At 41.1% G+C, this 20,571-nt stretch overlaps 1 protein-coding gene across 3 annotated transcripts in view; it reads right to left on the minus strand.

Moving 5' to 3' along the window:
- TENM4 (teneurin transmembrane protein 4) overlaps positions 1-20,345 on the minus strand; it is a 597,100-nt gene extending 576,755 nt beyond the window's left edge. For all 3 annotated transcript variants that reach the window (XM_082754369.1, XM_082754368.1, XM_082754367.1), the window contains exon 1: positions 20,146-20,345. The gene's annotated coding sequence lies outside the window, so the exon portion shown is untranslated. The remainder of the gene's footprint in view (positions 1-20,145) is intronic.
- Positions 20,346-20,571: the final 226 nt, after the last annotated feature.

Below are 20,571 nucleotides of genomic sequence, written 5' to 3' on the forward strand. Positions count from 1 at the left end.
TTTTCTAAATTTTTTCCAGTTTATCAACATCCTTTCTGTACCCTGAGTACCAGTCTAAATAAGTATCTCAATAGCAGTTAACCCATGCTAAATACCGAGGCGATGTCACTACGCTTACGTGAGACTCCACTCTTTCTGAACACTAGTAAGAATTCACGTTAGCACTTGGGCCAGAGTTAAAACCAAAAATTATTATTTTTTTTTTAGGTAATTATACATCATGCCAGAGAGGTGTTTTGGAGTTTCTGAGTGCCTGGATATAATATCCCCAATGACAAGTATACCTTACTTATTCTTTTCTTTGATATATGAGTTTAAGTTTCACTACATTCAAGAAAATATAGGTTGTCTGTATGTAGTTCCTCACATATATATTTTTTTTATTATTATTATTTTTTCCCTTTAATATATGAGTTTAAGTTTCACTACATTAAAGAAGATATAGCATGTCTGTATGTAGTTCATTAAAATACTAATATCTCTGTAAGTATTTCCTAATCTGTCATTACCAACTCTCCCAACTTTTAGATCATCTGGAAACTATTGGCAATGGCTGTATTTTTGTCCCAGGTCATTGATAAACATGGGAAACAATGTAAGTCTTTTAAATGCTTTAAGAATCTTGGAAAAATCTAGTTGGAAAGACACATAAGAAAGTCAAAATATCTATAATAACTTCTGGAGAGAGACTTACAAATAGTACTGGAACAGCTCCCTCTGCGCATAAACTTTTCATCAGAAATAACCTTTCCTATATGGATAGGGATTAGTTCATCTGTGCTGCTACATCCAATAAACTTTATGAAGGATGAAGAAAACAAACAAACTAACTAACTAAACCTTTTTAATTAATGTGTTGGGGTTATTAAGGGTGACCTGACACCTGTAGATAACTGAAGACTAATAGCATGAATAAGGAATCGTTTACTCATCTCATACTGTGGTCTTTAGCTTCCCAGTTTTCTTCTTTCCTAGTAGTCCTCCTGTCATTGCAAGTCCTTGCCAATATTGATACTGGGACAATTCTGAAAACTACACATGGTACTGTAAAACACTATTTCTGGACCCTTTTTCCTTTCCTTTCCTGTGGATGCCCTGGAGGTGTTCAAGACCAGGTTGGATGTGGCCCTGGACAACCCGATCTAGTGGGTGGCATCCCTGCTCATGGAAGGGTTGTTGAACTAGATGATCTTTAAACCGAGCCATTCCATGATTCTTTGAAAAAATTGCTGTCAGTTTCTCTGTCTTTAATTCTGACTTTCGGTCACTGGTTCTCAAGTGGAAAATAATATACATTGGAGTTATTAATAATCTTACAGAACTTTTTCAAAGAGTAACTGGGGTGTGAAGAATATAACCAAGGACAATTATGTCATTTAAATACCTTACCCAAATATTAGCTATCTTATCAGTCATAAAGCATTTCTAATTAAGACCAGATACAAAGCCAATAATAAGAAATGACAGGTATTCCAGTTTTGCCTCAAAGGCACTTTCAAGACCTAGAAGTTGTCAGGAGCTTCCTTACAGACTATGACTCTGCCCTATTTTGCAATTAAGAAAAAAAAAAAACAAAAACAAAAACATACAACTACAGCACACAGTCCTACCTGCCTGTTGTGCATTAATGATGAGAATATAAACTAACCAGAATTGGTGTAAAGAACCTAATTAACATGGCTAAAGAGTGAGCAGTCCCTCCAATGTAATCATTTATTAGGTAGAAATCCCTGGTTCTTGGCCAACACAAGCTTCCTGCCAAGGAGATCTCATGAAGAAAGGAACCTAACTCACAAGTTTTTCTGAATTTTAGCACAATAAGTTTTGACAAGGAAGTTTCCCTCATCACAATTACCCTAAATGAGGAGAAAGGGGATTTGAATCCTGGGTAGCTGCAGTTTCTTCAAGGTCCTATTTTAAAGCAGCTCCCTGGAACCCACAAACTAGTAGTCCCCATTAGTAGCTCCTGCACCGGCATTTATTAAGGAAGAGAAATGTTGCATCTGCTTTGGATTCACTTACTAAATAGATGCTTTAACTGGACAGATGCTGAAAAATATTCTGGCATGTTTGCCTCAGGGTTTTATTCCAGTCTGTCTTCATCATATCTCCCAGTGCAGCTAGTAAGGAAGAAGGGAGGTTTCTTGTGTTAACACTTAAAATACATATATATTTTCTACTTCTTTCCTTTTCTCTGGGAGACTCACCAAAATAATATCTAAGCTAAAAGTGATTGTTATGAGCAAGATTTGAAAATATTTAGGCTTTATCTGCTTATTTTGGGATCCTCCCTTCCCCTTATTTCCCTGTTTTAATTTGAAGAGCTGATCTTTTCATAAGAATGAATCTAAGTCATCCTGAACAACCCTTTTATATGTTATCTGATTTGTGTGGATTAAGTACATCAGTTGCTCCACCAATCTGAAGTTAAAGAAAACTTTTAGATTTGGAGAGACTTTCTTGACTTCCATTTGCATACTTCTCCCAACACCCTCACTCAAAAAGACAGTCCTTTTGTCAAACCAATGAGGATAAATTAAGGCAACAAAGAGACTTGCTTTCACCTAGAAATGCATTTATTTATTTTTTTTGTCTATTTGCAGTCTAACTAGACTGCTTCATTTGGCTTTTTCTGTCTCCACTCCAGTTTTTATGTGCAGAAAATATTGAGTCACTGCAGTTAAAACAAGCTAGAAAGTTAACTGTATTATTGCCAACAATTTTATATGATGAGACTATATCTAAATTGATATAACAGGGAATATACCTAACACTCTGCTAATGTTGGGCCTGATCTGGTTTTGTAAAATTGTCCTTTTCTAAAACTATACTTGGGATGGGAAATTGCAAAATTCACAAGTCAAAGGCATGAACAAGAGGGTGATTTTGCACCCTAATTTTGTTTGTTCTGAAATTATCACTCTCTGATGAATATGGGATCTGCAGAAAGGAAATAAGCATGTATTTTCAGAATATTCCAGGATTCAACTCTTTTGCTGTAACATTAAATTCAGCTCATTTCTAAATCTGACACACAATTATTTGCTGAAACTTGTAGATTTGGGAATGCATCTATACCAACTACAATGTGCTATAGACAGTGCTGGATCCTGAGAGCCCCTGACAGCTGAATGGCTAATCTTTTCAAAGTGGAAGTGGCAATTCTCTGTCTAACACAGAACAATGGATTTGTAATTGAGAAGATCTGGCAAATTTAGAAAGGATTTTGTGCAAGTGTTTGAGGAAACTGACATTTTTACAATCTGGCCTGGAATCGTTTTCTAGGATAGCACTGAAGAGATCAAAGCAAACATATGTAGGAACCTAATAAAACCAAATGCCCCAAAAGACAGGTCGACTAGCTTTCTACTTCCCAGCTTGACTGCAAATGTGATTCCCATTCAATAATTTTGTATGAAGAATGATGGACTGAATTTCTGTATCCTAGAATGAGTGCTGCCGGGACACTGCAGTGATATATGAGAGGAAGGGAGGGTGGGAGATGTAGAGCTGCCAGTATGCTGAAGTGATTTGGCAAAGAGGAAGAAACTTGGAAGTTATTACAAAACTTCTTCAACAGACAGATAAATTAAGAGGTAAAAATACAAGCAACTTCTCCTGGGTCATAAAACGAAGCTGCAAACCTACTTGTTAAGGATAAACTGTTTCCTTACTGAATAGTTACAACTACAACTACATACAGTTTAATCAGGACATTCAGAATTGTATTATATTTATACTTCAAATTTAAGATGTACTCAGCACTAAAGCACAAGAAGCTGGAAGTCTAGGGAGCATGTTCTTTGGTGAAGCAGCAGGGAAGAAATGTCTCTATCACAGTCAAGAAGCAGGGACAGAAAAGGGATCAGTTAACTTGCCCAGTGGGACATAATCTGCAGGCTGGGGGTTGTTCAGCTCCCGCCCAAGCTGTCTAGCACATATGCTGTAAAAACAAGTGCCAGCTAATGGAGCGTGCCCTCATGCTCAAGGAGAGAGCAAAGTGCACCGTGCTATGTGTCCCAGTGGAATCAGGCTCTGGGCAATCGGGGACCAACAGGCATGGACAGGCTGCACAGAGAATGTCTGTCGGGTGTTAGTTTTCAATATCAATCTATCATTCTTCCTTGTTTTCTCTTGGAAGAAGACCCTCAGGCCAAGGATAAAGTTGTCATTCCAGAGAGATACTTCCTTGGATTTTCTCACTTATTAGAGAAAGGACAATGTCTACTTTCGTTCATGGTCACAGCTGCATTAAAGTTGATTGCGATCATTTCTTTACTACATTTTAGGCAGATATTTTAAAGGTCTTCCTCCAAGAAATGTACACCAGAGGCATGGAGTTGAAATCAGAGATGAAAAACATTAAGCTTCCATTATTCGTCGTCACAGCTGCAGGAGTCTTGCAGTGAGTTACCTAGTGAGACAGGAATGACTGGAGCTGGGCCAGCTCCACCACGCAAAGCCTAACAAGCAAAGCATCATTTGTGACAATTTTGCTGAAGTTCCAGGATGACTCCAATGAAATCTCAAAGGTGAAATGATCTTGAAGAAATGGGAACTCTTCTGGAAAATAGAAACCACCATGTGACAACAAGTGTGGCTAGAAAATGCAACTCAAAGTGCCTCATCTCCTTATGCTCTGACAGTGAAGGGGTTAATTGCCATATTTGGCCCAAAATGTATTTAAAAACATAAAATTGAAAGTTTAATTATATTTGGTATGTGTTACTGGCAGAGCTTCATGAAATGATCAACAATTATCTTTCTCTTCCATCAAGTGCTCAGGGATCACACAAGGACAGGGAGTAGGAATATGAAATGCAGTTTGCCAAAACCATAAAACGTGTTGTTTCTCTTGTAGTTTTCTTCCCCATCCCCCACCCCCCCTTTTTTTTTTTCATATTTTCCAAGCACATCATTCAAATTAAAGGTTTTATTTTTTTTAATTTATTATTATTATTTTATTTTATATTATTTTATATATTTATTTTTACAGCATAGCTACGTTCCCATTTATCTGGGAGCAATCAACCCCAGGAAAATATTGTCAATATCAAACTCACTACAGGAAGGCATAAGTTGTTCACTGAACAGTGGAGTTTCATTTTAAAACCAAGAACAAATTAATGTGTTCAGATTTAACTTGAGCACTTGATTAACCCAAAATGAATAAAAAAGTGCTGCTCATTGACATGCAAAACCATCTTTATTCTGTTGCTACTCATAAAACTTCATATCCACTGGCACAACTGTGCCAAAACACTCAAACAACAAAAACCAGCTTAATTTCAGAGATTTACACATGTTCCTGAAAGACAGAGATATTTCATGCCTACAACCAAACTTTAATTAGAACTAAAATTGCAGTACAATGCATCCCATCAAGGTAGGCATGGTATTTATAGCTGCATATTTAACTCTTCAGTCGTCAGATGCTCCACACATCGGGATTGCTAACATTCTGTTTAGCTAAGATATTCATTGCTCAGTGCTTAAAACACAGCTGGAGGGAGGTGGACAATATGCCATGCTGTAAATGGCACTGGAAAGATGTGTAGCTCCTGAACAGAGGTTTCATGAATACAACTTGCACACTCATCTATTTACTTTCTGATTATTACTCTTTGAGATCCTCAGCCTATCTGTGAAGGACAAACAGTAGAAAGCATGATACTGCAAGCAGATGTGGATGCACTCACTTATAAGGAAATTTGTCACTTCAAGAAAGGGCCAAGATTTCTATTGGACTCTGCACAGGACTAAATTTTCAGTACTTGTGTATAAGGCTCATCAGAGCAGTTATCTGGTGTTTACTACCGGAGGGTAGTTTAAAGAGAGCTAGCCTGAATTCTGAAAGGGCTTTAACTTTATCACGTGCACAATTTTAGTTAACAGCAGATGATCACAGCTCAAACGCTAGTATTTTATGTCACAACCTGGCCATCATAACTGAAGCACCAATCTCCTTGCCATCCTTCTCCACAGCTGGGTGTCTGAGAAGAAGGGGAATGCAATGGAAATGTTCCCTACCACTACACAGTACATGGTCTCAACAAGCATGGACAGAAAGTTGGAGCCAACAATTTGGGATAGATATTTCCTCAGTTTCCTCAGACAGAGGAAACAGGTGACAGTGGTAAAGGAATAAGGAGCTTCTTATCTTCCATGTTTGGCATCTCAAGATACAACTGTTCGTCACCAATTCCCCTCTCTCAAAGCAACTCACTGAGGTGAGTGAATTTAGCTCAGATAAATCAGGGCTTTGATATGCAGAGATGTGGCAAAGTATGCCTCACTCAATGGAGATGTGACACACAGCACTTGCTGCATCACATAATGGGGAATTATAGCAGCTATTTTTAATCCTGGAGCCAACTTCTACCAGCCATGTCAGATATTCTATTAGCACTATTTAGATTTAAGAATCCCAAGATTATGCCAGTTACTACCAGTCAGAAAATAGTGATAGGATGCTTTGAAAACAAAACTTTACTTTCTATTTTTAAGGACAGAATAATCCAATGGCAATTTCTAAAGATAAAAATTGCATGTTCTGATTGCCCAAAAGAGCCATTTTCAAAGGTCACATACATTGTTAATGGAAAGCTGGAATAACAGTGAGGAGAACTCTGTGAAATATCCAATATCTCCAATCGAAAAACAAATATCAAGCTATAGACAATGGAGCATGAGGCATGATCCCAATCTATAGGTTTTCTTTCAAAGCTGGATGTCTACTTGCAGATATTCTGTAAAAGCCCACACATTAATTACAAAGAAAAAGAGATAAGAGTTCAATTCATTTAGTTCTTTTGTTCCAGGCATTTCATGGCTGTCAGTCTGAAATTTTGAAAGAAGCCCACATTGAAGATAACCTTACAAACAGGATAACATGGGCCAAAAAAAAAAAAAAAAAAAAAAAAAAAGCAGGCAAAAAAAAAGGTATACTTCCCCCACATATGGTTCTAACACATGTGGTTTTAAATTACCATTGGGACATAATAATGTTTTTTGAATGGACTGAATGTTAAATAGTTGGCTTCTCCTATGTGACAGACATTAGTGCTCAGTGGTTTAAGCAGAAAACTCCCCATTTGTGTCTTTAGCTGGCACGTACTTCATTTTCAGCCCACGCTGGTCAGTATGATTTAATACTTTGGCCTGATGTCCCTCTCACCAGCTAGAGAAAGGATAAAATAGAATTATAGAAATGAAACAAAACAAAAACAGGCAACCCCCCCAGCAGACACTACCAGGCTGTCTGCATTGTTTTGTACACAACTCCTGCAACCCTGCAATGGAAACTCACTGGAGAGGACAGCTGAGGAAGAAAAATGTTAAATAATTCAAAGCCACTAACATCAAGTCTGATGTAGGTATAAAAATAGTTGCAACACACCACTCTACATGTTTTCATTATAGGAACTTTTACTTACTTGCAAACATCAAAAATCCCCCAAACCTACTACCCTCGCAGCCCTGCACACTCAATTAGTCCACCATTTGAAATGACATCAATTTTCAAACGAGCCTTCAATTTTCATGGCCATTTCATGTTTCTGCACTAAGGGAACCAGAACTGTTCCACAGCAGGAGTTAAAAAGTCTGATCCAGAGCCCATTAAAACCAACGGGAGACTTTGAATTAACAGTAATGATCCTTGGATCTGGCCCTAGTTTAGGTTAAAGTGCTGAGGTGCTTTGGGATTCCAGAAAGACTGGATATGATCACTTTTTGTTATCTCTCAAAATTTCTATCACTAGGGATGTCCACTTCCAAATACTCAGTCTGCAAGAGCAGTGCAAATTTTATAAAAAGACCTTCATGAAATATTTAAGGAAACATGATGCAAGGCCAACTACCATACAGTCTGTGTGATGACTGTAAAGTTAACTCAAGGTATTTTCATTTGAACAGAGGAAGGGAGGGAGAAACAATCCTGAGGACTGACAGATGAAGACCTTGTGGCTGCGCACATCCATACATATACACGCATTTGACAAGCACCTTTGCTGGTCTTGGGTTTGGGGAATGAAAATAGCAACTGACAAGTAAAACTTATCCTGATTTTTTTTTTTGTATTATTTATTTTTTATTTTTTAACTAGCATTGCATGCATAGCAGAGATGTTATGTAGTTTTTAGTCTTCCATCTCTGAAAGGAGGAAAAAAGTAAAATAAATAAAAAAAATCAAGTAATCTTCACTGCACAGAGCACAGCAAAGTCTGCTACAATCTAGCACCAAAAGAGCTGACACAGGACCCTCCATGCCTACTAATACCACTTTTCCTTGCCCCCAATGCCGCCTCCCCCAAAGTCCCACTTCTGTACTATCAACTTCTGATTTCCCCTTCTTTTCTTCTTTTCCTGTTTTCTTCTCAGCTAGACACTTGCTGCCTGATAATCTCAGGAGAAGACATAAAAAGCTAAAATAAATAAATACATAAAATTCAACAAAACATTAATTATGCAGAAGGTATAAAATAACACAAAACTAAGTGATGCAGGTGTACAATAATGTTCCCCAGTGGTATCTGGCACAGAGAACCACAAGCAGATGATATTTTAAAGCATATGTGGGGTACACAGGGATGAAAGCAATGGTCTGTAACTTCCATATGAGTCATTTGTGCATTCCTCCAATCCAAAGTAATGTGAAGAATACCAGCAATAATAAGCTATAAAACCCAAGCCCTAAAGCAAGCACTGTTGAAGCAGACCACCAAGAAACAGGGCTTTAAGTGACAGACAGGTGGCTTGGTCTGCTCACACTTTCTTGTCAGATAAAAGCATAAATAGAGCATTAAAATTTTAAATTTCCACATCCTGGGCATCTTTTAATGACAACATCACAGAATCACAGAACTGTAGGGGTTGGAAGGGACCTCAAAAGATCATTGGGTCCAACTCCCCTGCCAAAGCAGGTTCTGCAGAGCAGGCTGCCCAGGTAGGCATCCAGACAGGCCTTGAATATCTCCAGAAAAGGAGACCCCACAGCCTCCGTGGACAGCCTGTCCCAGTGCTCCGTCACCCTCATCGTGAAGAAGTTCTTTCGCATGTCAGTGCGGAACTTCCTGTGCTCTAACTTGCAGCCATTGCCCCTTGTCCTATCCCCACAAACCACTGAGAAGAGGTTGGCTACATCCTTCTGTCCCCCACCCCTCAGATATTTATATACACTGAGGAGATCCCCTATCAGTCTTCTCTTCTCCAGGCTGAACAGACCCAGGTCTCTCAGCCTTTCTTCATATGGAAGATGCTCCAGGCCCTGTATCATCTTTGTGGCCCTCTGCTGGACTCTTTCCAGGAGATCCCTGTCTTTCTTGTACCGGGGAGCCCAGAACTGGACACAGTACTCCAGCTGAGCCTGACCAGGGCAGAGTAGAGGGGGAGGATCACCTCTCTTGACCTGCTGGCCACACTCCTTTTAATGCATGCCAGGATCCCTTTAGCCCTCTTGGCCACAAGGGCATAGTGCTGGCTCATGGTCAACCTGTCGTCCACCAGGACCCCCAGGTCCTTCTCCTCAGAGCTCCTCTCCAGCAGGTTGTCCCCCAGCCCGTACTGATACTTCAGGTTGTTTCTTCCCAGGTGCAGGACTCTACACTTGCTCTTATTAAATCTCATTTGGTTTCTTCCTGCCCATCTCTCCAGCCAATCCAGGTCTCACTGAATGGCAGCACAGCCTTCTGGCGTGTCAGCCACTCCTCCCAGCTTTGTGTCATCGGCGTACTTGCTGAGGGCAGACACTATTCCCTCATCAAGGTTGTCGATGAAGATGTTGAACAAGACCAGACCCAGCACCAACCCCTGGGGAACACCTCTAGTCACAGGCTTCCAGCCAGATCTGCTCCTCCGATAACCATCCTCTGAGCTCGGCAAGTCAGCCAGTTCTCAACCCACCTTGCTGTCCACTCATCTATCCCACACTTTCTCAGCTTTGCTAGTAGGATGTCATGGGAGACAGTATCGAAAGCCTTGCTAAAGTCAAGGTAGATGACATCCACCGCTCTCCTCTCATCTACCCAGTTGGTGATGCCATTATAGAAGGCAACGAGGATGGTCGAGCACGACTTCCCCTTGGTGAATCCATGCTGACTACTCCTCATAACCTTCTTCTCTTCCAATTGCTTGGAGATGGCATCCAGAACAAGCTGGGTCCTCCTTCCTGCCCTTCTTGAAGACCAGAGTGACACTGGCTATCCTCCAGTCTTCAGGCACCTCACCCATTCTCCAGGACCTTTCAAAGATGAGAGAGTGGTTCGGCAATAACATCTGCCAGCTCCCTTAGCACACATGCATCCCATTGGGACCCATGGATTTGTGTGCGTTGAGCCCACTCAGATGCTCCTGAACCACTCCCATGTCCACCAGGGGGGGAGCCCTCCATTTCCCAGACCCTTTGTCCTATTGTCAGGGCATTTGAGCATTTTAAGATAGGATAGAGTAAAATTTAGGAGATGGGGATGCAGGGACACATGTCAAGTTGAAAGGTAATGGTCATTAATCTGCTCCTTGGTTAAGGACTCAGATGCTACAGCATAGATGAAGTGAGGGGCATACTTGGTTGAGGGAAGAGCAGATGCTCACAGAAAAAAAAGCCTAAGAAAAAAGGCTTGGTCAGATGCTGTCAACAAGAAGCAGAAACATTTGAGCAGCAGACAACCTCACAATAAAATGTCACAAGACAGGCAGGCTGTTTGTTCTTACTTGATATTAAGTGTATTTTTTTTTTTGGTTATGTTGTTGTTGGGATTATCCCCAGGACAAGAATAAAAGTCAAAATGAGAGCCTTTTTCATTGCTGGGCTTTCTGATTCTCTCCCAAAGTCTCCAATCATTACACCACCACCTACTCTCATAATAGTGAGTAACTAGCTGGGTGATAAAAACATCAGATGAAACTCAGTGTCAATAAAAGCAAAGTAATCCATAAAGGGAAAACCAATTCTAACAACACATACACAATGTGGGCTCTAAATTAGCTGTTACCACCAAGGAAGAAAGCTGAGGAATCACCATAAGATGTGCGCTACAAATAGTAGCTCTCTCTGGCTCATGCCACATCAACACAGAAGGAAATACTTGGGATATGTTTTTGGAAAAAAATAGACAACAAAAAGAGGAAAATGTATCATGACAGTGCTGTGTAAGATAATGATGCATTTTTATCTTAATGCCACATGTATTTTTGGTCAACCCATCTCCGTAAGATGTGGTAGAGTTAAAAAAAAAAAAAAAAAGAAAAAAAACGTTGTGAGGAATATGGAAAGACTTTTGCAGAAGAGATGGATTAGGAATTATGAGCTTGGACAACAGTAACAAAAATAGGAGGAATACAGCTCTATTAAATCACAATGTTTCTACAACTGTAATCCACAAAGTAGGAGTTGCCTAATGAAATTATCAATTTGTGAGTTTAAAGCAGAGCAAGAGGAAGACATTTTCACTCAGTTCATGACTTTGAATTCTGGAACTTCTTGTTATATGATATTGTGGCCATCCCAACTATAAACAGGGTTCAAAAGAATTCAGAAGTTCATGGAGTACAACTCCTTCAGTGCGTATTGAATGGGATGCTCCAAAGAAATCTCCCACATGTAGACAAGTATAATGCAACAGTGCACTCTATGTGTTAATATAAATAAATTGAGCTTCAAATCAACATGATACAACTCCTATAAACAGTTGGCAATCCAGGAAAAAAATTGTATGTCATGACTGTGGTCTGAAAAGTCAAAAAAAAAAAAAAAATCTTCCAAAAAGTTGTTTGTACCCCTTTCTTTTTCCCTTTTTCCCAGCAAGTTCTTCTACCACACAGCCTCAATGTAACTCACTAACTCAGCAGAAAACAAATGCACCAAAAGACAGTTTTCTGCTGGGCTGATGAATCAAATCAGATCAGATACAGTCTGAATGACTGGAAGGACAGGAGAGGAAAGGTGGAGAGCAGGACCTGTCTTCTTCTAGGGTAATAGGTCCTGAGGGTGGCTCTGATGTGAAAATAGAGCCTTAGCAGTCATCCATATTGATGCTAAAAAGAGGGAGAAAAAAAAAAAAAAAGACAAAACCAATCTCATCTCAAAAAGAATAAAATGGTCCGTACTTCTAGTTTTGGAGGGTTGATTTTTCTCCTTTCTTTTTTTTTTTTTTTTTTTTTTTCTGGGGGGGGGGGACTGATGGGGGGAGGGGGTGATAGCAGAGGTGTGTAGCAGAATTCTGCCAGAAGGATCATGAGCCCAAAGTAGGATACATGGGAATTTGTGTGATTGTTCTCTCAGTGCAGTATCTCCTGAGATTTCCTTATTTTTAATCTCATTCTACAAATTCTACAATGTTGTACTCCTTTGATGCAGCTTTGTGGAATTCTCATTAATTGCATTCACTTTTGTTTCCAGGAAGCTTGAAATTTCATCATCTGCTAACATATGCTGAAATGCACGTGTCAGTTTTATAATAAATTTCCAATATATAAAAATATCTATAAAACATACAAATACAAAATTAGTTTGCAACAAAATATCAAGTTATCTGTTTATTAGGGAAAAACAAAGTTGGTAGCACTGTCAATTACAGAAAGAGCGAGGCAGCTTTAATAATAAAAAGGCATTTGCAGTTTCTCATAACTATACTAAGCAAATTGTTTGGGCTGAAAATTTCCATGCCAGCTGTCTGCCTCAGGCTGAAGTTTTTTGGAAAATTTCAGTCAAAACAGTTCAGCAGATTCTGAGAACAAGGCTAGGGAAAAATATGTTGTTTTACCCATGTAAAAAAAATAAAAATGCCTTTAGCCTTCTCTCTAAAACCTCCTCTGGGATCATCAGGACTTCAGAGGAAGGACTAGAAATTTGCCTGGGAGAGAACTATTTCTTTTTTAATGAATTTTATGGGAATTTGTGTGAGTTTGGCCAAGTTTAGACATCTTTGACAAAACACTGTTGATACATGCTCCTGGGTGCACTTATGCATGTTTGCCAGCTTCAATCACTTATGTTTCCACCTGTGTGGAACTAAACAAGATGGTTTGTGCTGTGGGGTGTGCCAGGTCTGCTGCTCAGTATCAGAACTGAAATCAGAGACGATCTTCTGAGCTTGGCATTCCTTGTGGGGTCATCCCCAGCCAGGAGGAGCTGGATGAGGTTGGGGTGGGAGACCTGGCATTACAGGGATCTGGGATCACAGGATAAAGCTGGAAAAGGTGAGGAGGGAACCATGGGATGGGTCAGGACGGATCTGTTTTGAGGAACAGAGTACTCTGTGAAACCAAGCTATGATGATCTGTTAGTTTAAGCCACAGACACATGTAAATGCCAACGTGATGCAATGCAATAAAGCTACTAGTTCCATGAAAATGTCTTAAAAATACCCAAAAAATAGACTAAAAGATCAATAATAAGATTTAAACAGTATATACTGGACACCGTGAATTTAAGGAAAAAACAAAACAAAACAAACAAACAAACAAACAAAAAAAACACTGAAAGTTGCTTTAATGAAGTGCCCTGCCTGCCTTCACTATAATGCAGTCATTTTTCTGAGGACTGGGTTTTATCCAGACCAACCCGGAGATAATGCTGTGAGAACGGGGAGGAGAAGAAAAGGTTTATGATCCCTGTCTCTCCCCTTTCAGAGCTGGGAGCTTTGTAGTGACTAAGCAGAGGACGGAGATACAAGGATGAATATGTTTCAGATTAGCCAGCCAGATGATGCCCTGAGACTACGAGCAATGCTGGGCAAGTCATTTCAACCCAAAATTTCATAACTGTGTTGAAACAAAGCATGTTGCAATTTCTGGATACTCCTTTTGATAGCTCAGAGTCTGCTTACGTGTCAAACACCCACCGCAGCAATTAGAGGCTGTGTGAACTTTGACTTACCACCAAGTAACCCCTGAACGCTGCTCTGTCTGCAGGAGTGCATCTTGAGATCAGTTCTTGGGATTGCTCTCTGCTTTCTAGCACCAAAATTTCTGCCAGCAACAAGATGCTGATCACACCTTAAAGCCATCCACACAAAGGTCAATTTTCTGGAAATATCAGCATTCATTTATTACCAGTTGATGAGATCTGTGCTGTACCAAGCCCAAACTGCCAACACTTTGTGGATCAGCAAGGAAGAAGGAAATTTCAGCATCTCCCATGCTCCACCATTTTTTCTAACTGCTTTTGGCATTTACTTCTGAAGGCTTTATGACTAACCAGTCCATCCCTTCCTATTCTTTATATAAGACAGTTGAAGATGAAAGTTTTCAACATCCAAGAAAAGAGAGGCAGTTCAAAGGAAATTGGCAAAATACCGAAACCTTGCCATTATCATGTTGGGAAATCATACATTCCAAATATGACTATATTCATATACGGCTGATGTTGTTGGGCCAATTAAGTCCAGGTGACCCAGCAGAAGAGATGTTTTACAACTTTATGGCCTCTGAGACTTTGCTTTCATGTGGGACTGCAGACTGCATTTGAAGACATTGCTCAGTAACTTAATCCTGTCTCTCTCTCCCTCCATAGGGCAAAATGCAGAAAAAACAAATCTTGATTTATGCAGGGACCCAACATCCCCCAAGGGCTGAAGCACAATGCGCAGCCCCAGATTCCAGTTTTTAAGAAACCTGAAGGTCTTCAGTGCACATATTGGAGTCTGTGGGGGAGAAGAGGAAGGCTTTGAGATCCCACCACATACAAAACACAGGGTTGAGTTAAAACTGCAAAATGAGATTTGGTCCTGCTGTTTCCTGACTTTTGTCTAACTGAGCAGCCTCCAGAATATTTCAAAGAGTCTGCATTTGCAAACACAGGCAAGCTTCTACTCAGTGTTTAGAAAGGAAGATACACTGAATAATCATCTAAAACTTATATCAATGGGCAATGAGACAACTTCTGCATCCACATCTGCTCTGGCAGGCTGGATGGCACGCCTGTCACCAGTGCCATCGAGGTAAATGCAGCATGAAGCACGATTCTGGGCTGCCATGGCTTTCCTAGACTGCAGCAAACATGACTTCACTAAAGCCTGAGGAGAGATCAGTGAAATCTAATTGAATCATCCCCATTTAAATGGGCTGATAAATGCGCCTCAGCAAGCTTCTCCACCTAAATCAACTATCAGCAACTCTTCTCTTCTTTCTCCTTTTTTCCCTCTCCTCCACTCTTTAAGAAAAGGATGCATTATATCCTAGAAAGCAAATTTTACTTGGAATAGGAAACTAAACTGCCAGTCATGTTCTGCCTCTTCTGTTTCTTTCTTCTGACTGCCAACACAGTGGAAGAACGTAAATTTTTGTGTTTGGTGCTTTTACAGACATCTTTACATTAAAAATAATAATAAAAAAACACCTCTGCTGATACTCAGCAGAACAATACATGATGAAGTTTGAATGCCAGTACAGAATAAACAGCTTAGTTCCCAGCAATTTGATATAAAGGTATCTGTGAGCAAGACTCAAACTTCCTACGAAATTTAAACTTTCTGTAAGAAATGTTTGCCACCCCACACAGCCAAACACACATGCCCTCCTACTCAGATTTCACCTCTGCCTTTAAAGTATTCTCCAGGAAGAAAGATTCGGGACAGCTGGCAAAAAAAAAAAAAAAAATCAAACATATATTTCTAGGAATATAATTTGACTATCAGCACATCAAAGGTGAAATGGCACAGAGGAATGCAAACCGACCATTTATACCTGATGTAGTAACACAAGTCCTATAGCCACACTACAGCATTGCTTCTCAAGCTATGGTGATTAGTTAGAGAAAAAAAAATCTCCAAGATTCTTTTCATTTTTTCATCTAACATCAAAGAGGAAACCTATACATTTATATATTTTAAAAAAATAATTTACTTGTAATTTAATTACAAGACTTTTTCTCTCAGAGATAGTGGTCAGGGCTCTATGAATACCCAATTCACTGGCAAGTGGTGCTTCTTACTGTCTCAAAGAGCCCAGCAGTGCTAATCTGTCAGTTCAAAGCAGAAGCAAAATATTTCAGCTTTTAGTTACAATAAGCTATGTGGATAGACCTTGTAAGAGAGCAGGTAACAGCCAGTCTTTAAATCTGAAATGACATTGATTTACAGAGTTTCATCTCTTTGAATCAAATCTGAAAGAGAGTTTCAAGCCACCTCACTTTTTGATATGACAATTACACATCTTTTTTAAATACTGAAGAGTTTGCTCTAAAAGAAAAAAAAATCAGTCTCAAGTGCCTATGGAAGTAAGATAAAAAGCTAAAGCAGCATTAAATAAGATATCAAACAAGTAAGATTTTGTTTATTTTTCTTTTCTTTCTTTCTTTCTTTCTTTTTTTTTAATCTTTCTCCCCAGTAAATTTTTAAACTAGACTTGATTCCAAATCCCAGTACGAAATCACATATGTCATGCAACATTCATCCTGCCAAATCTCCCTCATCATACTATTACTGCAATATTTGTAACTTTTGATCTGGAAACATCAAGTTACGTAAGATCATAGTTCTCCTTCTTGCAAGGAGGTGATTCTGTCAGAAAATGAAGCAGTGAAGCGTTAACTTGAACAGAACTGGAAATGACTTTCCCAGGGAAAGGGTAGTTTTGCTTAAGCATCTCAGCTATTTTAAAGTGCAAGAGCTCAATGTTTTTTTGTCTTTCTTTTTTATTTTTTACCATTTTCAGAGAAATGGTAAACTACCAGATGAAAAATAATCAAAGTGGAATCTTAATTGGAATATTGTACATGTTGTAGAGAGAATGAAATAACATTTTAGTTATTATGCACCCCAGGAAGCCAATCAAATCAAATAAAAGCACAAAAAAAATCTCTCACTTTATAAAATAAGAGAACAACATTTTCCCTTGCCAGTGTGCTATCTGCTCACCAAAACAAAAGGAAAGTATCTAATTTAAATGAGTGAAGTAAAATAATTAAGATACAAGGAGTTCAAAACCCCAGTTTTCTCTGTGCAAATCTCCCTCCTTCCCCAGATCCACTGAAACCAGTGACAACTCCCTTTTCCATCCATGTAGTAAAATAAATCATCTGAGGGGGGAATCTCCCCTCCCTCGCCAATCAAAACCAGACGAGAAATTTTACTCTTTTCTCTCAATGATTTTTTTCCCTGCCTCCCTATCCTTTAAAATCAGAGAAGGCAAATTCTCCCCAGAAAAGGTTTTCTAATCCAGGTCCCCTTGCTAATAAAAAAGGAAAGTGTGAAGTTCACTTGTGCACCTCCTTTTCCCCTTTCCCCTGCCAAAATGCAGCCTGAGAACCTCTTTTCATACGCACACAGCAACTCTTTCTCCACCCAAACATAAAATCTTCCCTCCAGGTCCCACAAATATATGACAGATATATTGCAAATCTCCCCTTGCATGGAGATGAACACATGCATGAACGTATGTAGGGGAAGGGAGGGTGAGGCACGAAGGCAGGACTCCTTGCAGAAACAGAATACAGCTTAGTGCAGTGGCAGTAACTCCCAATCCTGGCGAGTTGTTTTTTGAGGGAGGAAAGGGAAACTGAACCAGGTTGTGTGCAAAAGGTACCTCCTCTCCTTTCTCTGCCCCAGCTGTGGGTGCAGAGCCCACACAGGGAGGTCTTGTGCTGATCTCTGCGGGGAGCACAACCCAGGTAACATCTTCACGTGGACATAACTCTGCACTCCTCGTCCCTAAATCTGCTGGCAACCAGCACAGACCATAATTTCCCTGGTCATGTGCTACCCTGGGGGTCACGTTTACAGGGGAACATAGCAGGAGGGAACCCTCCCAGCCCCAAAGCAGCCCGCAGCAGCAAGGACTGATCCAGCAGCGTGGCACAGGCTGGGAGCTGGGAACCAAAGAGGGAAGGGCAGCTCGCAATGGCCACAAACCAGCAAATTCCTCCAGCCTTGTAACGCAGGCAGAGCCTGCTTTGAAGGCTTGTCTCACTGCAAAACAGTGCAACAGCAAGAGATGCGTCCTCCTACCTTTACGGGTAGGAACCCTGCCACACACACTAAAAAATATACGGCTATACTCACTGTTTTTTCCACCTAAGCCCATAAAAGTGCTACAGGCTGAGACGCCAAGTGGGAGGTGCCTGGCTCGGAAGAGGCCAATGAAATAAATTAAATACAAATCACTGGCTGAGCCCCAGCCTCCCCCAGCCAGGCGGGGAGATGTGCGGCTCTCCCATGGTCGATGCCGTGCCCTGGGCTTCTTCTTGCCGGACCCAGCGTGCTGCTGGCACATGTGCAAAGGGCAAATCTCAGGTTTTGCAGGCACATATGGCACACACGTTGGGAGCAGAGCACTTTCTGTAGGAGGGGAGGGGCCACCCTACATGCAAACAATTTCCTTAGGGTCAACGAGACAGAAAGAAAGGGAGTTGGGATAGGTTGGTGTCTGCCAAGTTCCTCTGCCCAAATCCTGTGCCCCCGAGCCTGGAGCATCCCCCCCCCCCCCCTAATTGCAACCCCCACCAACTTTCCACACCACAGCAGAAGTTTACCTAGCAGAGCACACAGTCAACTTCCAACTTCAAAGCTTTGCACTCATTTTTGCATTTTCTGTCCCTCCCCTCACATGGGACATGGGACATTTGTCAGAAAAAAAAAATAAATGCAGCTATAAATTCAGGATGAGACTTCACTGCACAAAGTTAAGAATGGAGATGTGTGTGGGGTGGGGATGTGACATTATTTTATAGTTTAGTGCTTTTTTTTTTTTTTTCCCTTTAATCAGAAAGAATTGAACTTTCCTGGAAGAACCATGAGTAAATGCATTCAAGATGCAGAAAGGTCTTGTCTATCTGGTCAATAAGTATTTAGCAAGCTCTGTTTTGGCTGTATGAAAATTGTGTTTCAAAGACTGGGGATCCCATAAGACAGGAAGGCTGTGGCATAAATATGTATTTTGTTTTTCAAATGGTGTGCTTACATGGTTGTAAATGCTGCAAATTTCTAAGCATGGTCATGGTAAGAAAGAGTAAATACACACTGCCTCATGTACTACTTACACTGCTTTATTTTGTTTTTAAGATTTAGTGTACCTTTACTACTACTTATTTCAAAGTGAAATATCCCAGATATTTTAGACCAATATAGATATATATATATTAATAAAACTAAATATCAGGAAATAAATGCCCTTTGGTAGCATCTTGTTTTTATGTTCTGCTACCCAAATTTGTATTTCAAAATGCAAATTGCTGAGAATATCAGCATGAGTCTGAACCACTGCATTTCTCCCAGGCACTCTAGCATCTTTTTTTTTTTTTTTTTTTTTTTTTTTTTTTCAAGCGCCACACTGTTTGGGGGATCTCAATAGTGGCAGGGCATGGCTAGAAGCAGGGCTTTAACATTTAATGCCTACGAAACAGAATTGTCACCCAAGTTGCAGCCGAGCACATTTTTTTTCATCATTTCGGTTGGAGGCAAAGCCACCCCCGTGGAAAATGGGAGACCCCTTCCCCATCCGCGACTCTAGCACAGATCCAAATGTAAACACACACACACACACACACTCCCACAACACACCACCCTGCAGCAGGACATGGGGACGGGGCGGAGGGTTCAGACAGAGCAAAAGAAGCTTTGTGCAGCTAAGAAATACCGAGGCACTTCCTTATTTTATTTTTTCCTTTCTTTTTTTTTTTTTTCTCTCTCTCTCCCGCCCCCCCCCCCCCCCCCCCCTTCCCCCCTCCACGGTACTTTTATTATTACATAAATAACACCGATTGATTTTAAAGCTGCATCCTTGCTCCAATGCCTCTAAATCTGCACTGCTGCTTCCCCCAGCACAGCCGCACTGCTCGGGGTGCAGAGGGGAAGGGCTTGGGGGGTCGTGCGGGAGAAACCACCCCAAACGTACCCTCAAGCAAGGTCTGGCTGGGCTGAGGGTGGCTGGTCCCCAGCGCCCCAGCCTGGAGCCTACGGCAGCATCCCTGGGCTCCTGCTGGATTGCTGCAAACTGTGCGGAGGGAGCAGCAAGGGCTGGGATGCAAGGGGAGAAAAGCAGGCTGGGCAGAGGGAGGGATGGTGGGGAGGAAAAGGGAAGGATTCAGGGAGCTTCTCCCCAGCCCCGAGCCGTGTGCCCGTCTGCTCGGAGGGAAGAGGAAGGGGGGAAGGGAAAACTGGAGGGAGGCGATCACACAAATGCACTTTTCGGAGCAAAACGCAAGCTTACCATGTCTGCAGGCTTCCCCACCGAAATGCCACTTATGTGTCCAGCGATCCCAAAGTGGGCAACTACGGCCAGGCACCGGAGCTCATCTCAGCAGGCAGCTCGGCAATACACCACCGCCACCCCCAAAAATCAAAATCAAAATAAAAAAGACCGGTCCAGCTTCTTTCCTGGCAGGAATCGTCCCTGGTAGGACTGCCCAAAATAAGCAGCTGCAATCCAAAGGCTTTATTTAAAGCTTCCCCCCCTCCTCCTCCTCCTCTCCTTTCCTCGCTCTCTCTCTCCCTCTCTCTGTTACACACAGAGAGAAAGAGAGACACACACAGGTTACATGAATGGGAGGCAGGAGCCGGCGCTCCCGGGCTGGGAATGACAGGCACACATGCGGCCCGCTGCTGCGCACCGCGGGCGGCTCAGGGTGGCGTGGGC

Source organism: Aythya marila (genome assembly GCF_965140915.1).
Source record: "Aythya marila genome assembly, chromosome: 1".
NCBI lineage: Eukaryota > Metazoa > Chordata > Aves > Anseriformes > Anatidae > Aythya > Aythya marila.